The 21,533-nt window shown below is 33.8% G+C and overlaps 2 pseudogenes across 1 annotated transcript; both read right to left on the minus strand.

The window, feature by feature from the left end:
- Positions 1-4: 4 nt before the first annotated feature.
- On the minus strand, positions 5-5,396 carry LOC108662715 (putative disease resistance protein At1g61300; annotated as a pseudogene). The gene is made up of 4 exons (XR_016027387.1): positions 5,253-5,396; positions 1,194-4,219; positions 784-926; positions 5-529 (listed from the first exon to the last, which is right to left on the minus strand). The product of XR_016027387.1 is annotated as a putative disease resistance protein At1g61300 (transcript).
- Positions 5,397-11,483: 6,087 nt separating this feature from the next.
- Positions 11,484-14,390, minus strand: LOC108662716 (putative disease resistance protein At4g10780; annotated as a pseudogene).
- Positions 14,391-21,533: the final 7,143 nt, after the last annotated feature.

Consider the following 21,533-nt stretch of genomic DNA (forward strand, 5'->3'; position numbering starts at 1 on the left):
AGCGAAAACAAGCGAAAATGTAGACTCATACCTGATTCTGAAGCAGACACTCTTAACAAATAAATCCTGCCCTTTTGATTGAAATTGTCTATAATCAATCAGATGATGAAACCAAAGGGCCCAAACACTACCTCTTCCTCTGTTATCTGAACTAGTGTATGCCATATGGGAATAGTTCTGTAGATACTTAGCCTTGCATCCCTTGAGATTCATAGTTTTAGTCACCTAAGAAAGTGTAGCATCTGGCATTTTCAAATCTTTTAAATCTGATAAATCCATATCTGCTTTGGCAGTTGAATGGCTTATTCTGTGCTTACACCCTTTGGGTCAGTCTGATGAGTTCTATCTTTCAGGGAATTCAGGCTTAAACATCAGCTTTCAGGGAATTAAGGCTTGAATCCTTTAAAAAGTGGAAGCCGAGTACCATCACAATTCCCTTTTGAACCACAAAGTCCATATCTGTCAAAATAGTCTCTTGGAGCAAATGAGAAAAGCATCCAAGCTTACTTTCTGCATTTCATGTGTAGTCCTGTGATCAATGATTTCTATTTGAGACACTTTGGATGGTTGACATATAAAATACAAATACCAGGTGGGTAGATCATGCGTTGTTTTTATAAGATGATGTGATTGACTGACTTTTGATAAATGAACTATACAGAAAGTGCAGCAGAAAACAAATTATAAACATTGAGGTTCCAGATAATTTGTATTATTTAATGATTTGAAGCTTATTCCTCTAATCATTCTCTTCACTGGACAAACATAACTTCGATGACTTACTTGCATTAAATGATTTCCAATTCATCAACCATTTGAGACCAGTGTGGATGCGTTGTCTCACATCTGATAGGTTGCAGGATAGTCCTAAGAATTGATCACCAAGTTCAACAGGGGTGCCTTCCTTCCTCCCATTATCTCCAAGCCTGCAGCAAATTGAAAACCTTTTAGTCATTTTGCTATATCTTTCAACATTTTAATTCATAATAATCAAAGTATTTTTGAAACATGCGAGTGAAAATGAAAATAAAGGAAACGGGTGGGAAGGTGTAATAGGAGGGGATGTAGGAAATGTCACATAGCAATTGGCGGAGAAATGCAGATTGAAGGGTGTTGAGTTGGAGATTTATTTTTATATTAAAAAAGAGTAATTATTTAGCAAATGAGAAATTCGGAGATAAAAATAAACTCACAATGTTTGTTTGCAGTTTTTAATAAGAAGCAAGAGCCTTGCAACCACATTTAATCAAACACCTCTTCTACAATTCAGACATAAAGCTAGCCTTGTACCATCCAAAAAATATTCAACAAAGGGAGAAAGGACATCCTTAGCATCAGGCTAATCCCATTCCACTGATTCCCACCATTCTCTCGGCCATACTGTGATTCCTTTTAGAGAAGGAGGAGGAGCTGGTTTCCCATTTTCAACAAGGGGAAGAGACAAAGGGATCCTCTTTACCGCTCTACACCCCGATATGACAAGATGTTGGAGAGAATCTGCAGGAATCATAAGTCCACCGCTACAAATGCTTTTCAATTTTGGTAAGTTAATCAAGAATAATGATTTTAATTTGAGAAGAATAAATGTTGTTCCTTTTTCTTTCTGATTTTCTTCTGATGCTATTATTTCCTCCATTTCTTCACAGCCTCGGACATAAATTTCCTCTAAGTTTTGGAGGCTCTTCAACGGCTCGATTGTAAGCAACTTCTTCACCCTCGAACAACCAATCACATATAATTGTTTAAGAGAAGAGTAGGCAGGTGGTGTTGGAGCATGAGAGGTAGATTCAAATTCAACCGCTACTCCTACTCTCACAACTTCACGCAAGTTGCGTAAGAAACATAGTTGTAACACCTCAATGTTGTGAAGTGCGTCGCAAGACGATAATGACAAGTCAACCACACACTCTATCCCAGAACACTTCCTAATTTGACATAACTTCAAGTCAGGTGCCTTATGAAACAAAGGAATATTGCTTAAACATTTGAAATCATTACACTCCTCAATAAGTAAAGGGTGAAGGTCATTTGGGAGCACTATATCATCACACCTCTCTATCTCCAAATTTCTAAATTCAACCTTTTTCTTAATTTCTTTGAAATCTGGGGAATCCCCGATATAAATACCCTTAAGTGGTCCCACTTGAAAAAGGAAAGATGGAGGCCATTTACCTTGTGCAGACTCTACATATTTCTTAAACTCTTGCATGTTGCGAAATGAACATGAAACCCACTCAAGGTTCCTCAATTTGCCCACTTCTTCCCCTCTTAAATGTAACTCTCCCAGCAAGCATTGCAGATGAGAAATCTTCACTAATATTCCTATTGGTAGCTCCTTTAGATGCCTTGACCTTAGACGAAAATATCTAAGGTTTTGTAACATTTCTATACCATGAGGAAGCTCTTCAATTCCTGTACCATAAAGGTCCAACTTTCTCAGTGCTCTGAGCTCTGCTAATGAAGGCACATATTTTAACCTGCCACAACTAGCAAGTATCAATGCATCGAGGTTTTTCAAGTTAGAGATGGAATTGGGTAGATCCTCCAAGTAATAATTACTAGAAAGATTTAGAACTTTTAATCTAGGCATGTGCTTAAAGAAAAATTCAGGAATACTTTTTAAGCCACATTGTTGCAAAATCAAAGTTGACAAATGAGGACACTCAGGTGATATGTGAGGAGGGATTTCTATTAATTTTGAATTTTGCATCAAAGAAACCTTCTCAACACTCACTGTCCATTCTTGCTCACTTGGGAATTCTTTCAATTGCATACCTGCTTTTACCATGAACTGATGACCTTTAATATACAACGCCATGTCCCTCAAAACATCATGCATCTTAACTCCTTCTTTGCGACTCCTAGTTGTAGCCCTCTCTAGCAAGCAATTATTTTCAAGCTTATTTAAAATGCTATGGCCTCTGTCATGCATTTCTTGTCTAGTCCTTAAGCCATCAAGGAGTCCTTCATCTATCCAATTTTCAATTAATTCAACTTCTCCAATCACAAAATCTTCAGAATACAAGGAGCAATATAAGAAACAATTTTGGATTTTTGGATCTTTCAAATAGTCATAACTGAACTTCAAACGCTCAAATATTTCAACATCTGATCCTTTCACACTTTTCACACGCTCTTTTAATTCCATTAATGCATTTCTCCACTCACAAATATCATTTACCCCCTTCATGCTTCCAGCTATTGTGACAACGCTAAGTGGTAAACCGCCACATTGCTCAACAATTTTGTTGACAATGTCTTTTAAATTTTGATCTTGTACAACACCATGCCCCACACGATCTAAGAATAAGTTCATGGACTCTATCTTTGAAAGCGGTTGCACTTTGACCACCTTACAATCCATAGATTGGCAGACCTCAATCAATCTACTAGTGAGTACAACTTTCCTCCCCATACCTATTGTTGGTTCAGGGATACCCACATCCAATAGAGAAAACCGTTTCCAAACATCGTCTAAGATCAACACATATCTCTTTCCCTCCAAAATATCTTTTAATGTTGATGCTCTTTGCAGTTCATCATATTTTGGAAGAGACTCTTTCAAAGAATCTGCAATATCTTTTTGTAATCTAAAAATATTCAATTCTTTTGATACAGTGACCCATATCACTTGATCAAACTTCTCACTTTCCTTTAACAATCGATTGTTGATATGCTTCATGATAGTAGTTTTCCCTATACCACCCATTCCACATACTCCAATCATTCCAACCTTATTACCCATCAAATACTCCCAAATTTGTTCTTTTACATCGATTTCACCTTCTAGATTTGGTGTTGGTAACATCACCCCGGTGGTTGGAGGCCCATCAACTGCCACACTGTCAGGGAAACTACTGTTTTGGTGAATTTCCTTTACCTCTTCAATCATTCGGCAAACAAATTTTCCAAGACGACCACGTAAGAAGTATGAAACAGCATGGAACTTGGTTTCAATCTCTTCCATTTCAGTGTTAACCTTTTCTACAGCTTTAAACCAGTACTCCACTTCTTCCCTCACCACTTTTCTGTGACGAAGCTCCTCTTCCTTTCTTGATATGAGGTCTCTCTTTCGGATGTTTAAAACATTCACTTTTTCACGAAGATCATTCATATGTTCTTCAAGTTTTCGGTGATGGTCAATGTATGTACAGGTTGGACCACCAAAGCACTTTATCACTTCAAAAATTTGCCCTATAAGCTCCATATAAGCTATTCCCTAGAGATTAAAAACCAAGATATATTAGATCTCCATATGACATAAGCTACTCTCTCCCTAAACTACAATTCTATATTTTTCATATAATATAGAATATGTTAGAAAAAAATCTTACTAATTAAAAATTTTTTACCAATTCTTCTTAAGAAAAAACATAATATTTTTTAAAACATTATAAAAAACAAGAAGTTTTTGTTTCCGTCACTTAATTACTATAATTATTTCTCACCTAATTAAGAGAAAAGAAGCATGACATAGACCAATGAATAAAAATAATTATGTGAAAGGAAAGATGATGAATCTATGTTATGAATCTAAAACATGAATCCAAATCAATATTAAACAATTTAATTTATCTAGTCAAGTGAGGCAGATGAGCTGGTACTTCTTCTATTCTTAGAGTTTCTTGATTAAGTTTGTAAAAGCAGATCTCCTTGGAAAAAATTGTCAAGAAAATAGCATCAAGCAGATCTCCTTCCAAAATATCCTCTATGAGAAGAAAATGAGTAATGAAGCACATGAATTATTGAAAAGTGGGCAAGATTAATATTTATGTAAGAAACTAAAATAAATGCCCAATTTGTGTCTTAATATTTATATGAAACTTATGATAAGATGAATTTGTGTTATAATTTAAGATTTCGATTAATTAATGTTATCAAAGATAAAACTAAATCATAAGTATAGACAACCTACTTAATTCCGTGAGGCAGGGAAGTGATACTTCTATCTTCAGAAGGCCCTTAATAAATTTGAGAAACAAGCCCAATCAAGAAAAATAGCAATAACAAATAGATTATCTCCTTGCGAAAAAGAAAATCCTGATCCTCCGAGAGAAGAGAATTATTGAATTATGAAGCAAAAAAGAATTAAAGTCGGCAACTCAATGCAAAGTTGAATTATTTTCAACCTAATTAGGCAAAAAAGGAAAAAGAATAGAAGCATAAAATAAAGGGAAAGAACCAAAAGAAAAATTTTATGGAGTTTGTTGAAAGATGAATTTATGGCAGAAGGTGAGCTTGAGAGATGTTACCAAAGATGAAAAATTTAAGCGTAGATACTTCAGCTTGTTGATATCACTAAGCAGATCTCCTTACAAATTCCTATATAATGAGAAGAGAAGGAATTATGAAGCAAATAAGTCAATGCAAGTCATGACAGTGGTTTCGGGGTCACTTCCCTTAAAGCTGCTTTGAAATAAAGAAAATATAAATAAAATAAAAGATGATGAAGTGAGCCTGAACACTTGTTCATTTTTCTTAAAGAAACAATAATCTAAGTTAGGACAAAAAGGAAGCATCCGAGAAGGATCCTGTGTAAATTTTTACCATTAAATTACTTTGTGAAAAGACAAAGTTAGGTGCGAATTGAGCACAAGGAAAGATGAAGCAATTAAAAATTCATCCATTGTGTTAGTGGCGAAATAAAATAATGAAAAGTTAGAGAAATAGGGAGTCATGATTAGTGACTTGTGGGGTAGTAATTGGATTCCCCTTCTAGGTGTTTTGTGTTATGCCATAAACTTATTACATTAATCTGAATTTATAATTTATAAAGAAAATTATTTCAACCTGAAAACTGAAAAATAAGTATCCCAATCTGCAATAGAATGATTTGACTATGCACAGAATGTGCATAAGCTATGATCTACTGAATGTAGTCCATTTTATAAGGGGACAAGAAACGAATTGCCCTGTTCTTTGATGGAGCTTCAGCATCATGCTTCAACCAGAAGTTTTCTACTGAGTTAACCGGATTGTTAGTTCCTTGATTGAGTTTCTAGTTAATGAGCCATATCAGATTACTTAGACTTGAGAAATAGAATTTCAACTTCTAAGGTTCTAAATGTGACTAGTTCACAAAATATATAGAAATATAAGGTACAAGAAGATGATGATGAAAATCATTAAGTAAAGATATTGATGAAGTGTGACGGTCATTTCATTGTTGAAGATGATTCATGGCCGCCCCGTGGAACTGCTTCAAAATAGTTCTTTTCAAATAGTCCTAAATAATTGCTGCTGCACACACAACAGACTAATGTGGATGCAGCTTATCACTTCTGATAGAGCAGAGGACTCCCCTAAGAATATGGATCATCTGCTAGTTCAAATTGTCTTTACTCTTTCCACAATCTCCATTCCTGATACATATCAAAACCATTTTGTCATTTATTAGTTTGAAAACTTAATTAGTTAAATGATAATACATTGCACAACACTTACATGTCCAACAAGGCTCAACATTGGTTGATAAAACCTTCTATTCTTCTCTCCACATATTATCTCCAGCAATAGCCAAAGATAGTACCCATCAACAAGTGGGTTAATTTATCCTTAACCCATCAACCTTAAGTTAAGCTTTTGTTTTGGTCTGATAGTTTAGGTGCACAATCGATCAAGAAGTGGAATTTTTTCTGTCAATAGCAAAAATTAAAATCAGAAACTGTTTTTTGACCAAGAAAAGAAGCAAATAGTTGAAATTTTGTAGTTTTAAGAAGGAAGCAAGACGATTACCAGACGAGAAGCTGTGTTCAGCCAAATGAAAAGGCAATAGCATTTCCTTAGCAGTAGGATCATCCCATTCCAGTGATTCCCACCATTCTTCTGGATATAAAACGATTTGCTCAACAGGAGGAGTGGGAGGAGATGGTAGTCCATTTTCAAGCAGGGGAAGAGATAAGGGGATCCTTTTTAACTTCGGACATTCTATTACCTCAAGATATTGACGAGAGTTTGTAGGAATCATAAGTCCAAAAACCACAAATGCTTTTCTGCTCTGGTAATTTCAACAAGGAAAGTTTCCTTAATTTGGGAAGAATAAATGTTATGTGGTAATTGCCCTTCCTGCCTCAATTTCCTCCAACTTTTGAAAACCCTACAGCAGCTTAATTGAACACAACTTCTTCATACTCGAACAGTTTCTCAAGCAAAACCTTTTGAGAGAAGAGAAAATGGGAGGTGGTGTTGGGATGTGAGATGGAGATACACATAGATTCATGGTTTTCATGAATAAGATAAAAATGTTATGATCACCATTTAAACATCATGATCACCATTTAAACATAATATATATATATATATATATATATATATATTTAGAGTAATCACACTAATCATATCAAATTAAACTTATACTCATAATTTGCGTGCAACATCAAATCACCAAATCTTATACAGATAATTTAAACTATTAATCTTGTTTAATTATATATGTATTCATCATTTGAAGGGCTTTGTAAATTTATAAAGTAAACAACAATAAGCAATAATTATGTTTATTTTCAATATCTTGGTATTGATACATCACTTCCCAAATATGCTTTCCTTTTCTTTTTCATACATAGACATTGTCTTGTTTGGAGATTGTAGCTAGCTAGATACCATTATTGCCAGTCCAAGAGGTGACACTTTGGAGATTGAATAGAATTTAATTTTCAGGTGTTTTGGTCTTGAGATGAGTGTCAACATTAATTCCTTTGGATCTCTTGAAATAGCTTTTGTAAATAAAAGAAGGTATCCCTCCTCAAACATGGAAAATCCCCTTTCAAACCTATAATTTTAAAGAAAGAAAATCCTAATTTAATAGATTAGTTGCCAAGTAGGGACAAGCTCCGTTGATGTGACATTAATTTTGGTATATTCTAACACTTGTTGACTAGATTCAATTGGATAGGATTTTTAATTTGGGTGAAATTTACGGGTAGTGATTAAACAATGGAAGTGACATTGGAGGTTCTAAGTCCCTTTCACCTAAGAGAGAAATGAGTTTGTTCAATTGACACAGCTTTGGTACAAACAGAAAGTAAGCTAATACCATATCCATATTTCTCATGTGACTTGCAACAAATTTAAGACTGAAGTATGGCAAAATATTGGGTATTTGTATAAATTACAATACAGATAAAGAAAAAAAAAAAAAGAAAGAGACTAAATAGAAAGGGGAAGTGGAAAGATCCCCAAAATCAATTAGTTGCAAGTGGAAGGAGCAAAGCCCAACTTTGTTGGCAACAAGGTCATGTTCCCACAGATGATTTTGTTGCAGAGTGTTGTCAATAATATTTACTTCCAAGCTGTCTTTTGGTAAATAGAAGCTGATAATGGTTCTCTGGATCAAGCTCAAATATAGCTCCATCTTCAAAAATGAATTGCAAATCTTGACACTGATGAGAAAATCAAGCCTTTTTATTGCTTTTAATAAAAGCGTATAAAATTTGAAGGGTGCTCAGTTGGGGAATTACTAGTTCCCAAGTAATAGTTTTAACTGCTACTTTCTTGTACCAAATTCCCAAGAAACGATTCTTAGAGCTTCCAGGACAAAGAAACCAAGCTTAAGGATTCCATCCATCACTAACAGACTGGGAGGAGGTGGAGATATCGATTCCATCAGCAATACTTAAAAACAATATTAGCAAAATGGTGTTGGTGAACATGAAAGACAGAATGTCTATTTGTCTCAACTTTCAGAGCTTGTAAAACTTATAGAAAAACTTTTCAGTTTGGCAGATTTTAGAGAGCAAACATATTTAAACTGATGGTCGTTGACTAGTATGCAAGTCTTCCTTGAAAAGACCAAACTTTTCAGGTTGCACAGAATTCTTATTTCTGATTTTTATGAGGCTTCAGTGTAGTCATCTTGTATTGTCTCTGTGAATTGTATATACATATTATACCCCCAAGTGGGCACTTGCAGGGTGGTAAGCTCAAACTGGGACTAAACCACTGGTATCAAAGCATAAGGGACATAAGCATACGGATCGATAGCCTATAATAATGGCTTGGAGATGAAAGAGCTTAAGTATACAGTTTATCAAGTATCGAGCATCTAGTACTGACAGAGTTATTTCATTTGTGGAAGAAGATACATGCTTGTCTGATGAATCTTCTTCAAGTGGACTTTTCTTAGACAAAATACCAGGTTGTTTGGGGTGTGGCAATTCAGTTTCACTTCCCAACATCAGAATCACAAATGACATACGTGGCCTCTCCTCAGGGATTTTGTCATTTATCAGTTAGAAATGTTGAAAATCTCAAGGATTTTGTTATATTTGCAGACTATTATCTGTTAAAATGATAAAGATAAAACGAGAGAGAAAATATAATTGAACACAAAGTCTCCCTACAGTCTTTTCATTCAACAATAACACTTATAAATACATTTACAGGAGAGAGAAGACAACAATAAAATAAAACAACACGTAAAGTAAAATAACTGCACAATATCCATATCTTACATAACCACCTACTTTACAATACAAACCCACTACCTAACATAACAATAACTGACTCAACATGACAATAATTGTAAAAGAGAAAATAAACTGATATTAACTAATAAATTAAAAAATTGTTGAGAATAACTGAATCTGATTCTTCAAGTCAAATCTCATTCTTCAACAAAACTTGATTAGTTAAATGATAACACATTTCACAACACTTACATGTCCAACGAGGCTCAACACTTTTGTCTGGTTGATAAAAGCTTCTATTTTACCTTCCACAAATTATCTCCAGCAATAATATACCAAAGCTAAATACACTACCCATCAAGAAGTGGGTTAAATTATCCTTAACCCATCAACATTAAGTTAAGCCTTTGTTTTGGTCTGATAGTTTAGGTGCGCAATCGATCAAGAGGTAGAATTTTTTCTGTCAATAGTAAAAATTAAAATCAGAAACTATTTTTTGACCAAAAACAGAAGCTAATAATTGAAATTTTGTAGTTTTAAGAAGGAAGCAAGACGATTACTAGACGAGAAGCTGTGTACAGCCAAATGAAAAGGCAAAAGCATTTCCCTAACATTAGGATCTTCCCATTCCACTGATTCCCACCAAGTAATTGTTTGGCCCTTGATCCAATATAGACTTGGTGTATTCTACTGAGATTTGTAAATTTATTTTCTTAAATTGAAAGCACTGTTGTGAAGATTTTTCCCTTTCGAAATGATTGGTTTTTCAATGTCAGACAAATTAAGAATACACCATACTTTAGAAATGGAAACATATATAAACTACTTATTAAATTACTACAACATCAAGCAAATTACTGTAATGAACAAGTGATAATGAAGTCAATATAATCCAAGAAGATAGATTGAAGGGAGTTCAGTTGGCTAATTGATGCAGAGAATATTTGGAGCAGACTGGGTTAATCCTTGTCCAAAACTCCTTGAAAGCCTCTTCATAGCAATTTCCTGTGACCATTTACTAAGATAGATTGAAAGACCGCCTGCAAATAGGAGAGAAGAAAATGTTGATGTAACGACCCAAGTCCAATCACCGGCCCAGCAACTTTTCGAACCTAAACCAATCACTGGCCTAGCAACTTTTCGAACCTAAACCACATGGCCCTTAAAAGCTTAAGCTTAAGTTACTAGTAGTGATGGACTTGGATTGTTATATAGGTATTAACAATCATATTCATATTAGACGTGAGATTTGAGGTATCACAATCCGACCCATTCAGATCCTTGATGTCATCATCAAGACCACACATTACATTCACGAGACCAAGATCTCATTAGAGCAATGTGAAAGCTCACATCGGACTAGCGCAAAGCTCTTATACCATTTGTAATGACCCAAGTCCAATCATTGGCCCAACAGCTTTTCGGACCTAAACCACATGTACCTCAAAAGTTGAAACTCAAGTTACTAGTAATGATGGACTTAGATTGTTATATAAGTTTTAACAATCATATTTATATCAGATGTGGGATGTGAGGTATCACAATGAACTTGAGTTTAAGTTTTTGACGACCATGTGGTTTAAGTCTAAAAAGCTGTTGGGCCAGTGATTGGATTTGAGTCATTACAAATGGTATCAGAGCCTACGCCAGTCCGATGTGAGTTTTCACATTGCTCTTATGAGATCTTGTTCTCGTGGATGTGATGTGTGGCCTTGATGAGAACATCAAAGATTTGAGTTGGTGGAATTGTGATATCTCACATCCCACATCTGATATGAATGTGATTGTTAAAACCTATATAACAATTCGAGTCTATCACTACTAGTAACTTGAGCTTAACTTTTTAAGGACCATGTGGTTTAGGTCCTAAAAGCTATTGGGCCAATGATTGGACTTGGGTTGTTACAGTTGATTAACATCAACAAGTACATCCCCTAGATAAATGAATAAAAATAAACATAGAATGTGGATACAAATAAACTGAGACTATTTGCAGTTTTAAGAAAAAACGTTGAGGACTTTACCGATGTGAACCGTCGAGCCACATTTAATGGAGTAGCTTTTCTCCATCTCATTCTACCAAATAAAAACAAAGGGAGAAAAGACATGCTTAGCATCAAGGTGATCCCATTGCACTGATTCCCACCATTCACTCTGGCTTACATTGATTTCTTCTAGAAAAGGAAGAGGACATGGTTGCCCATTTTCAAAAAGAGCAAGACACAAAGGGATCCTCTTTAGATTTGGACATTTCTGTATTCGAAGATTTCGGAGAGAATCTGTAGGAATCACAACTCCACCACTGTAAATGCTTTTCAATTTTGGTAAGTAGATCATCCATAATGATTTTAATTTAAGCAGAATGAATGTTGTTCTTTCTCCTTTACGATTTTCTTCTTATTCTGATGCTATTATTTCCTCTATTTCTTTATAGTCTTCAACTTTAATTTCCTGTAAGTTTTAGAGACCTTGCAACAACTCAATTGGGAACAACTTCTTCATCTTCCAACACAAATCTAGATGCAATAATTTAAGAGAAAAGAAGATGGTAGGTGGGGTTAGAGGAGGAGAGGTAGAACCAAATTCAAGCGCTACTCTTACTCTCACATGTTCATGCAAGTTCCACAATGACTTAAGGAATATCTTCTTAATGTCATCAAGTGTGTTGCAAGGCGACAATGACAAGTCAACCACACACGCCGTCCCTTTACACTCCTCAATTTAACATATCTTCAAGTTAGTTGCCTTACGAAACAAAGGAATATTGCTTAAACATTTGAAATCATTACACTTCCCAATACGTAAAGTATGAAGGCCATTTGGGACTAGTGTATCTTCTATTTTTTCCATCTCACAATGCATGAATGTTATCTGCTTTTCAAGTTTCTCTAAATTTTGGACAGGTAGACTATGTAAAACCTCAGATGATCCTACTTCAGGATAAAGATTTTTAGGCCATTTACCTTGTATAGACTTTGCATATCTTGAACTCTTACAAGTCACAAAATGAACATGAAAGAGTCTCAAGCTTCATCAATTTGCCTTCTTCTTCTCCCATTAAATGCGGCCCTACTATTAAGCATTGGAGATGAGACATCATCAGCAATATTCCTACAGGCAGCTCCTTTATATTAGATGACCATAGACGGAGATATCTAAGGATTTCTAACTTTTTTATACCATGAGGAGCCTCTTCAATTCCCATATACAAAAGGTCCAACTTTTTAATGCTCTAAGCTTTGCCGAGGAAGGCACACATTTTAATATGTAACAACAAAAAAGTATCAATGCATTAAGATTTTTCAAGTTACAGATGGAATTGGGTAGATCTACAATCTGAGTACGAGAAAGATCTAAAACTTTTAGGTTAGACATGTACTTTAATAAAGATTCTGGAATCCTTCTTAAGCCACAGTTTTGCAATATCAAAGTTGACAAACGAGGACATTCAGGTGATATGTGAGGAGGGATTTCTATTAATTTTGAATTGTCTAATATCAAGGAAACCTTCTCAACACTCATTGTCCATTCCTGCTTAATTGGTAGTTCCTTTAATTGCATGTATTGATGACCACTACTTTTAACATACAATGCCACGTCTCTCAAAACATCATGCATCTTAACTTCTTCCGTATAATCAGTTGTAGTCCTTTTTAGCAAGCAATTATTTTCAAGCTTATTTAAAATGCTATGGCCTTTGTCATACATTGCTTGTCTAGTCCCTAAGCTATCAAGGAGTCCCTCATCTATCCATTTTTCAATTAAGTTTGTTTTTCTAATTCTAAAATCCTCAAGATACAAGGAGCAATATAAGAAATGATTTTGGATTTCTAGATCTCCCAAATGGTCATAATTGAACTTTAAACACTCAAATTTTTCAATGTTCGACCCTTTCACAATTTTCACTTGCTCCTCTAATTCATTTAGTGCATTCCTTCACTCACAAATATCATCTACTTCTACCCCTTTTAGGCTACTAGCCATTCTCACAATGAAAAGTGGTAAACCGCCACATTGCTCAACAATTTTGTTGACAATATCTTTTAAATTTTGATCTTCTATAACACTATACCCCACACAATCTAAGAATATATTCATGGACTCTTTTTTTGAAAGCAGTTGCACTTTGACCACCTCACAACCCATAGATTTATAGACCTCAATTGATGTACTAGTGAAAACTACTTTCCTCCCCATACTTAATGTTGGTTTTGGGATTTCCTCATTTAGTAGAGAAAGTCATTTCCAAACATCGTCTAAGATCAACACATATCTCTTTTTCTCTAAAATATCTTTTAATGTTGCTACTCGTTGCAAGTCATCTACTGGAAGAGATTATTTCAAAAAATTTGTAATATCTTGTTGCAATTTGAAAATATTCAATTCTTTTCATATAGTGACCCATATCACTTGATCAAATCAATTATCCTTCAACAATTGATTATTGATATGCTTCATGATTGTAGTTTTCCCTATACCACCCATTCCACATACTCCAATCATTCCAACCTCTTCACCCATCAGATACTCTGAAATTTGCTCTTTCATATTGATTTCACCCTCTAGATTTGGTGTTGCTAATGTCATCCCAGCAATTGAAGGCCCATCAACCGCCACACCATCAGGGAAACAACCTTGTTGGTAAATTTCCATTACTCCTTCAATCTTTCCGCAAAGAAATTTTCCTAGATGGCCGCATAATAAGTATGAAACAGCACAGAACTTCTTTTCAATCTCTTTCATTTCAGTCTTTACCCTTTGTACCTCTTTAAACCAGTTCTCCACTTCTTTCTTCACCCCTTTTCTGTGACGAAGCTCCGCATCCTTAATGGATTCAACATCTTTCTTTCGAGATTTCAAAGCATCCACTTTCCTTCGAAGCTCATTCATATGTTCTGCAGGTTTTCGATGATGATCTATGTATCTATAGGTTGGATCCCAAAAATACTTTATCACTTCATAAATTAGCCCTAAAAAGTCCATATAAGCTACACCCTATAATTTAATAAACCAACTTATATTACATCTCTACATGATATAAGCTACTCCCTGTACTAAAATTCAATAAAATAATATGTAGCCTATACGTTACAAAAAAAATGTTACAAAATAATAAATTTTTAATTTCAAAATTGGAAGACTAAATTTACTATATGTGATTTTTTTATATATTTTACACATTTAATACGAATTCAAATGAGATTAGGCAAGAATTTGTAATTGTTAGCCTAAGTGAACATAGAATGACCATTTAATGTTAAATATTCAAATTCAAAAATGGATATTGTCGCCCAAAAATTTGCATTGATTTCACTGTTTTCTCCACCAATTGTTTCAAATAGCGTTTATTGCTATTAATTTTTTTGACCATGACTCCTAATTTGATTTTTGTTTCATACTTATTACTTATTTAATTGTTCACATTCATAATTCAGAGTTTACCTTATATGGTTACTTCAACTTTACCTCTTCAAATATGAGATATCTTGAAATTAATGCTATAAAGTGCAAATTTTTTCTACTTACTTGGTATGTTTTTGTTAAAGATTATATATAGTTTCTTAGGCTATTCTCCACTCATATTTAGTTTCTATGTTTCCCTAATCCAAATTTCCATCATCAAAAGTTTGATTTCTTCTTTTTGCAGACCTCTTTGAATTATTCAATTTTGTCTATATATGTATTTTGACCTCATTGATTTATAATTATTTAGTAGTTATGTATTTCAACCTCTTTAATGAACTATTCAATTTCTTAATTTATTTTCTTTAGTCTATTGTTTTATTGTATTCATATGAGTAGATTTTCATCAGAATCATTTAATCTTCTAAGACGTTATTCATTAACATGGATACTTCCAACTTAATTTTTTTTACATTCTACTTTATATTTTAAATTCTTAAAAATTATTATAAAATAAAATTATCACCTGTGCATTGCATGGGGATAAATCTAGTTTTTGATAATAATAAACATCATCTTAGCCAATAATAATGATAATAATAAATATCAAAGACCCAAGCAAATATTAATCATTTTGAATTAATAGTCCTAAATATTTTCAATTGTGGATTAATAAAATCTAAACATGAGTAAGGAATATATATTACATCTTTTTGATAATTAAAACAACAAAGCTTGTGACAACAACAATATATCATAAAAAGATATTTAAGAAATGATAGAAAGAATAAATTGAGAGAATAGAATGATATTTAGGGTCCGTTCGTTTTGCAGTAAAATATTTTTCGAAAAATATTTTCAGGACTTATGCTTGTTTGGTAGATGGAAAATTAATTTCAGATGTAAAACATTTTACGAGTTAATAGGGTTAACCATGGAAAATGTCTTATACGCTTGAATGGCGTAAGACATTTTTCAAAGAACAACAAAAACACTTTTATGCTAAGTTTATGATTATAAGTTTGATGAATATTAATATTTAACTTAAAATATTAAAAAAAATAAAAATATTAATATTTAACTTTAAAATAATTACTTTAAAATATTAATATTTAAATTATACAATACTATTAAAATTAAAAAAAATATTATTGTAATGAAACCATTCAATACAATTAAATTTTTTATTTATAAATGGAATAAATCTTATTAATAATTATAATAAAAAATATTTCAATGATCATTATTTGATTAATACACATTTATAATAGTTTTAAATCTTACTAATAATTATAATTAAAAATATTTCAATGATCGTCATTTAATGAATACATATTTATAAGCATAGATTTAGGATATCTTACACAATTGATAAATATTTACATTTTATAGTTATGATAAAAAAGTGATAAGATAGAAATTTTTTTTGAAAATTAGAGTTTATTTTCATTACAGATATGTGGTTAAATGCTTTGAGAAATATCATTATTGATTTTGTCCATTTTCATCTTCATTCTTAATTTTGATCCCAAATTAGTGAAAATCAAATATCAATATTGTTTTGTAATCAACTCCTATTTATTATTTTAACGCCTAAATAAGTCCACCATAATGAAAAATATTTTTCATAAAATGATCCAAACAACTGTAAATGTTTTCGATAGTTTATCCAAATAATAAAAGATATTAAATTTTCCTATAAAATATTTTACATAGGAAAAATTTTCCTTCAGTAAGTCATTTTACGATTACCAAACGGACCTTAAAGTACCTGGTTTCCTTTTCAAATTATTTGGAAAGACCAAGAATAGAGGTTAAGTAGATGAACTGCAAATTAATCCCCTTGGCTCCTTGCGTTAAGTAGAAATTTTTGTGGAAAATTAAAAATCTTATTTTTAACACCAGTAGTGTTAATTCAAATTTATACTTGTACCAATTCAAATTTATATTTAAGAGGAGAATCAATCCAATCTGAAGAGTGAAAAAGTCTTGAATTAATTCCTTGTTGCTGATGTAGAGAGATGTAGTTGTAGAAGAAACTATGCATAGAAGGAACAAGTTTAGCCCTTGAAAAGAGCCTTGTGGATGGCTCTTGATCTTTACACAAATGCTGCAGAGAACTTGTAAATGATGAGCTTGCATGGAATTTGTATATCTTAATCATATGAAGCTTCAGTTTGGTCCTTCAATTTCTCTATCTATGAAATAAACACAAGGCATTGTATATGAACTATTCTACACATCTCAACTCTTCTTGGACATAGAGAAAACCACCTTCAACTTGCTTTGAAATTTCCTTCCTTGGTACATGATGCTGTCAAGTTAAGAACATTGAAAAATAGGATTCAACCTTGCAATCTATATTGACATGAGGTTAACATAGTTCTAATCCAGTATTGCAACTCCATTACTGTAAACTCAATCTGTAATTAATTTAAACATAAGGGAAAGTAAGGTTAGATTCATTCGCATTGGCTTTCTCTGCCCTGCTTTTAGAAATTTCGTTGGTGAAATTGGATAATGCTTCTTTCAGATAAAAGACTTGAAGATACCTCTCAATAAAAGGATTTAACAAATTCTAAATATAATCAGTTAAATCATATGCAGAAACTGAATTTGAATCTCAAAAGGAAGATTTTTCTTCTGAAGAAAGCCTCTGTCAAGAACAAATCCAGATGACATACAATTCAAGTGAATTTGGATAGTGCTTCCGATGAAAGCCTTCGAACATTAGAACTACAGAAGACATACAATTAAAGTGACCAGATTCCAGATCAAATATGAACAAATCTTGTAAATTAGCATTTTCTCCGCTCCTTGTTATGCAACGACCAAGAGGCTTTACAGGATTACGCTGATAATGTACCTTGAAAGGTGAAAAGTAAAGATTGCAAAAGGGTTTACCTTGTACATACGTCCGAATCCACCTTATCCAAGCTTCTTGTATATTGGTGACTTTAGCTATAGAGGATCGGTCAAACAAGTCGAACCTCTGTGTTTTCCTTATTGCCTACAACGTTCTGCTCAGCTTCTCCCATGGTTTCTTTCTCTGAAATAGAGGGAAATGTGCCTCCTTAACTGTACAGTTTTAGTGATTTTTTCTTTTGGAAGATTTAGTGAATTTTCAATACTCTTTTTTTCTCTGTTTTTTCTCCACTGACCAATGATTGATACGTAATTTCTAGCAAACTAAACCTTTCGAAAAATTTCAAGAAACAGAAGAGCTATATATTTTGTTTTACACGACAAATAAGCTTTACCTTGTAGGTTTTTCCAGAGTTTGCAAAGGTAACAGTCAATTATCACCCTCCCAGCAACGACGGTAAGGTCAATTCTGCTTTGAGATAACAGCCATATTCTTCTTAGGCTCATCTTTAGCCTTTTCAGGTTCAGATTTGATACAGAAAAGCCAGTTAAACCTTATTTTCACAAAGTAAGACAGAGAGTTAAAAGATTGTAATGACACATTAAAAAGCAAATGAAGTAATGAAGTAAAATTAGGCGCAAATTTAATTTTGAAGCAGAAATTTGAATATAATGTTCTCGCCTACCAGAATTTTTCTGTCTGATATCAAATACTAATCAGATCACATGACTGAAAGTTAGTGGTAGCTTTAGCTGTTGTGGTTAGGCCAAGAAGTGAAGGTTCATGTCTTCCTTGAAACTTTCAGCATGCCCTGATCAGTTTCTTCAATGTTTTTCTCTTATCTAATGTTCTGCTCAACAAAAAAAAAAAAAAAAAATTAAGACTAAATGTAAATGTACAGTAAACTTGCTGTCTAGCTGAGATGGTTTTAGAAGTTACTGAAGCCATAGTGAATGCTAAATTTTTAAAGAAAGCCATAAGCAAAAAACAACTTGTGAAAGGACCTACCTATCATTGCGATCATCAGGCTCTTACTCTTCATCCTCTTCCGAAGAAGAATCTAAAACAACTTGTGAAAGGACATCCTTGGCATTAGGATCATCAAATTCCACTAATTCCCACCATTTTCTTGGATGAACATAGCCATGCTTGAGAGGAGGAGGAGGAGTTGGTTCCCCAGTTTCAAACCGGGGTATGGAAAAAGGGATCTTCTTTAGCTTTGGACAATTTATTATTTAAAGATATTGGAGAGAGTTTGCAGGAACCATTACTCCACTACTACAAATGCTTTTCAGTTCCGGTAATTTGATCAGGTGCAAGGTCTGTAATTTGGGAAAAACATATGTTGTTATTTTAGGACTCCTTTCTTCTCCTCTGTGATTTTCTTCCTCTTCTTCTGATGCTATTATTTTCTCCATCTTCTCACAGCGATTAACTTCAATGTACTCTAAGTTTTGGAGGCCCCGCGACAGCTGAACTGAAAACAAATTCTTTATACTTGAACAACGAATCAAATGAAATTTCTTAAGAGAAAGGAAGATGGCTGGCGGTGCTGGAGTGTGAGATGTAGATACAACTGCTACTCTTCCTTTCACAAGTTCATGTAAGTTAGACAAACTTCTAAGACTTAGAACCTCAATGTTCTGCAATGAGTTGTAAGACGATAACGACAAATCAACCATGCACTCTATTCCTTCACACCAACCAATAGTACATGTCTTCAACTCATTTGCTTCACAGAACAAAGAAATATTGCTCAAGCTTTTGAGATCATGACAGCCCTCAACAGTCAGAGTCCTAACGCAATTTGGGAGCACCACAAGATCTTCTTTCCCTACCTCGCAATTAACAAAACATACCTCTTTGTCAACTTCTACATCCTCAAGATTATCTTTCCCTATCTCGCAATCAACAGAACATACCTCTTCGTCAAGATTATGGAAACGGTGGTACTTCAAGTAGCCCAATATATCTGATCCAACTCCAAGCCAGTATTTTTTAGAGGGCCCTTGACCCGATAAAGACTTGGCATATCTTGTTGATCTTTTGAGAATATTTATAAGAGAGAATTTCATAAAAGAGATAAATTGAAAATAAGGAATAATAGATTATTTTCACTGCTGCAGTAAGTGTATTTATACACAAATATTGAGAGGATAAGAGCAAGAAACAGTTACTCTAAAAATAGGGGATCAAGGACAGCACAACTTATTTAAATAACTGCTGTCTTTTAACGGCTCACAACATGTGGCCTTTATTTCTAAAAAAAAACTGCTTAACTGCTTAAGGATAAAATTCTAAGTCATGTGTTTTGACATATGGACATCCTTATCTTTGAAGTGCTGATGCCATGCTCTGCAACCGAGACTTTAAATTCCATTACACCTCCTTGAAGTCGACGTTGCCCATTCCCAGTTTGCTTCTAAGCAACTCAAATTTTTCTCTGCATAACCCCTTAGTAAAAATATCTGCTATTTGATCATCAGTACCATAGTAATTTACAACAACTTCATTGTTCGTCACAGCTTCTCGTATTACATGAAACTTTATCCTGATGTGTTTGGTTCTACTGTGATTAATTGGATTTTTAGCCAGAGCAATAGCAGACTGATTGTCTAACCAGAGAACAGTTGGATTTATTTGTTCAAACTTCAAATCCAAAAGTACCTTTCTAAGCCACAGAGCTTGATTTGTTGCAGACGCAGCAACCACATACTCTGCTTCAGCAGAGGATTGAGCAACAATGTCTTGTTTCTTTGAGTTCCAACTGAACATAGCACTTCCAAAAGAAAAACAGTATCCACTGGTGCTTTTTGAATCATCATAACTCCCAGCCCAATCACTATCACTATACCCTTCCAATTCTTTATTTTCAACTTGTCCATACAAAAGACCATAATTTAGAGTCCCTTTCACATACCTCAAAACTCGTTTTGCAGCAGTTAAATGAGTCTTTGTAGGTGATTGCATAAATCGAGAAAGCAGACTAGTGGTATACATTATATCTGGCCTTGATGCTGAGAGATATAGCAAACAACCAATTAATTTCCTATACTGAGTAACATCAACCAAGGTACTTCCATCATCTTTACACAGTTTGATTCCAGTAGTAAGTGGTGTAGACACAGGCTTACAACCTTCCATCTTAAATCTTTTTAACAGCTCTCCTGCATATTTTTTTTGATGCAAGCAGATAAAGTTTGACTTTTGCTGAATTTTCAAACCAAGGAAATAACTCATTTCACCCAAGTCACTCATATCAAACTCAGATTTCATTTTATTTCTAAAGCTATTCAAATCAGATTTATTTGGTCCAGTTATAAGTAAATCATCTACATAAACTGAGACAATAAGTTGGATTTTACCCAACAAACTCTTCACGTATAAGGTGGGTTCACTTTCACTGCGAAAGAATTTGTTACTCCTCAGATAAGCATCAATTTTTTTATACCAAGCTCTTGGTGCCTGCTTTAAACCATAAAGAGCCTTGATCAATTTATAGACTTTGTCTTCTTTGCCTTTCTCAACAAATCCTTCAGGCTGCTCGACATAAATATCTTCACTTATAGTCCCATTTAAAAACGCAGATTTAACATCCATGTGCCAAATCCTCCATTTTTCCCTTCCTGCAAGTGCTACAAGAAGTCTAATGGTGTCATGCCTTGCCACTGGAGCAAAAGTCTCAAAAAAATCCACACCATGGACTTGAGAAAAACCTCTCACCACCAACCTGGCTTTCAATTTATTTATTGAGCCATCAGAGTTTAGCTTGGTTCTGAAAATCCACTTTACACTGATAACTCTTTGATGTTTTGGTCTATCAACCAAAATCCAAGTTTGGTTTCTTTTAATCATTG

This window comes from Theobroma cacao, chromosome 7, assembly GCF_053813885.1.
Source record: "Theobroma cacao isolate CCN51 chromosome 7, ASM5381388v1, whole genome shotgun sequence".
Taxonomy (NCBI): domain Eukaryota; kingdom Viridiplantae; phylum Streptophyta; class Magnoliopsida; order Malvales; family Malvaceae; genus Theobroma; species Theobroma cacao.